The sequence below is a fragment of the Enhydra lutris genome, unplaced genomic scaffold, assembly GCF_002288905.1.
Source record: "Enhydra lutris kenyoni isolate GAN:26980312 unplaced genomic scaffold, ASM228890v2 scaffoldscaffold253, whole genome shotgun sequence".
NCBI lineage: Eukaryota > Metazoa > Chordata > Mammalia > Carnivora > Mustelidae > Enhydra > Enhydra lutris.
This window is the reverse complement of record NW_019154337.1, coordinates 46427-49183: the sequence shown is the minus strand read 5'-3', so window position 1 is coordinate 49183 and position 2757 is coordinate 46427. Positions and strand designations below refer to the sequence as shown.

The 2757-nt window shown below is 39.9% G+C and overlaps 1 pseudogene; it reads right to left on the bottom strand.

Moving 5' to 3' along the window:
* Positions 1-2757, bottom strand: part of LOC111140212 — a 28284-nt pseudogene that overhangs the window by 200 nt on the left and 25327 nt on the right.

The window sequence follows — 2757 nt, the reverse complement described above, 5'->3', positions numbered from 1 at the left end:
ACCTGAGCCCCTGGGGCCACATTCTTTGGAAATATTTAGATATTTGAAAATATATGGGTAATTGGTGATAAATTGGATTGTTGTACACTTCCATGCAGCAATGTCAAAAAAGCATGTTTTTAAGATTTGACTTTCTTTTTTTACAAAGTTATTACAATATTGTTGACTATATTCCCTATGTTGTACGTTTCTATGACTTATTTTATAATCAGAAGTGTGTACCTCTTAATCCTCTTCATCTATTTCACTTATCCCCCCACCCCCCTCCCTGCTGGCAACTGCTTGTTTGTTCTCTGTATTTATGAATCTGTTTCTCTTTTTATTGTTGTTTGCTTGTTTTGTTTTTTAGATCCCACTGTAAATGAAATTATATGGTGTCTTTCTGTCTGACTTACTTCACTTGGCATAATACTATCTGTGTTGTCACAAATGGCCAGATTTAATGCTTTTTAATGGCTGAGTAATATTCCATTGTGAATTTCATATTCTATTCCATACCACATCTTCTAGATCAATTCATCTATAGATGGATGCTTAAGTTGCTTACAAACTGTAAATAATGCTGCAACAAACATAGGTGTACATATATCTTTTTGAATTGGTGTTTTCATTTTCCTCAGGCAAATGCCCAGAACTGGAGTTATGGATCGTATGATACTTCTATTTTTAGTTATTTGAGGAACTTCCATACTGTTTTCCATAAGGGCCCCACAAATTTCAATTACCGCCAACAGTGCATGAGGGTTTCCTTTCCTCCATGTCTTTACCAACACTTGTTATCTCTTGTTTTGTTTTGTTTTGATACTAACCATTCTGACTGATGTGAGGTGGAGATTTGACTTTTAATAGCTTCAGATTTGCCTTTCATGAAACTTCATTGGTGACGAAGTCCTTTGACTTTTGAAAAATCCGAGCCACTTCTTAAACTGTATTAGTTACTTCTTTCTAGAGGTATATGAAAAAAGTACTGTGCAGAGTCCCGAATTGTAGAAATAGAGAGCTAACCTAATCTACATCCAAAACCAATTTGTTGATCTTTATTTGATATATGAGTTTTTCCTCTAACCTTAGCACTTGATTATTAAAATTGAAAACTTATTGCTAGATGGAGTTGGGTAAGAAATTGTGGGAGGGGACACATGGGTGGCTCAGTTGGTTAAGCATCTGCCTTTGGCTCTGGTCATGATCCCAGGGTCCTGGGATTGAGCCCCACATNTTTTTTCTCTTGATTAAATGATCATATGACCTGAAGGGGAAAACTTTTCTTACTAAGATCTTTTATACTTCTTTTTCTTTTAAAGATTTTTAAAAATTTTATTTGAGAGAGAAAGAAAAAGAGCACATGACCGTGAACCAGGGGAGAGGCAGAGGGAGAAGGAAAAGGAGAAGCAGACTCCTTGCTAAGGGGAGCCTGACTGGGGTTTGATTCTAGGACTCTGAGATTAAGACCTGAGCATTTAAGTCAGATGCTTAACTGACAGAGTCACCCAGGTACCCCTAAGATCTTTTATACTTCTAATTCCTTTTTGTTCTCATTTCCAACCCTTTCATTTTTTAAAGCGAGGACAACTTTCCCCACTCCCACCCCACAGATAGCTGGTATATAGAGTGATTCTCTCTTCCCATGGCATCTCTGGCTTCTTTTGTTTCTTGCTAGCCCTTTTATCCTTTTGAATTCTCACTGGGCTTTCAGGGCTCCCTTCCTTCAGGAAACTTCATAATCCTGTCCTCTCTGCTGTCCCCCCTTCCCCATCCCAGGCTACAGTGCTCACTTCTTTGTAGTTTCTTCTTCCCTGCACCAAAGGAGGCTTATACATGTATGTGTTTACTTTGGTCTCATTCTATTAGAATGTAAGCTTCTTGAGGACAGGCCCATATTGAAAAGAACTTGTCTGTTTTTCCCCAGAATTTTGTGCAGTGCTTGTGAAATCATAGGCCATTCCAAGATCAGGATGTCTTCCCAGACCCATCTGAGTGAACAGAAGAAGGGCAGAGCAGGGCCAGCTTCATGGGTGTGCATGCTGTGCACTTTGCTCTGGGCTTCATGCTCAGAAGGACCTGGAACTTGGTTTAGAGCTCTGCTAGCACTGTCTTGAAATTTGTGTTCATTTTATCTTTGAACTTGTGTTTTACAAGTGAAGTCCATTGGGACTAGAGTGTGAGTAGAGCTAAGATATGAAAGAAAGAGAAAAGCTTTATATTTCAGTACCTCTTTTTTTTTTTTTTTAAAGACTATATTTGACAGAGAGAGACAACGAGAGAGGGAACACAAGCACCGGGAGAGGGAGAGTGAGAAGCGGGCTTCCTGCTGAGCAGGGAGCCCATTGCGGGGCTCAATCCCCTGACCCCGGGATCATGACGTGAGCTGAAGGCAGAGGCTTAACCAGCTGAGCCACCCAGGTGCCCCTATTTCAGTACCTTTAATAACACATTTCCCCCTGCTTTTTGAGCAAAAGGCCTCACACTTTTATTTTGCACTGGGCCTGGAAAATCTTGTAGACACATTTTACTATGGCATTGTGGCCGGATGGCTATGAACATTTTTGTCTAAAATGGGACACTTCTGAGGGTAAAAGGGAATGCTGTTAATAATTACGCTGGGAAACAGATGTAACCCTGAAGTGTTCCTGGCAAATCAGAATGTGCTGTTCTTCTATGTTGTGGGCACATGAAGACAAAGACTTTGAGTTACATGTCTTGTCATAAACAAAAGATGTTGAAATTTGTTACCTGTCTAGGCGTTGACCTCAGATAGCC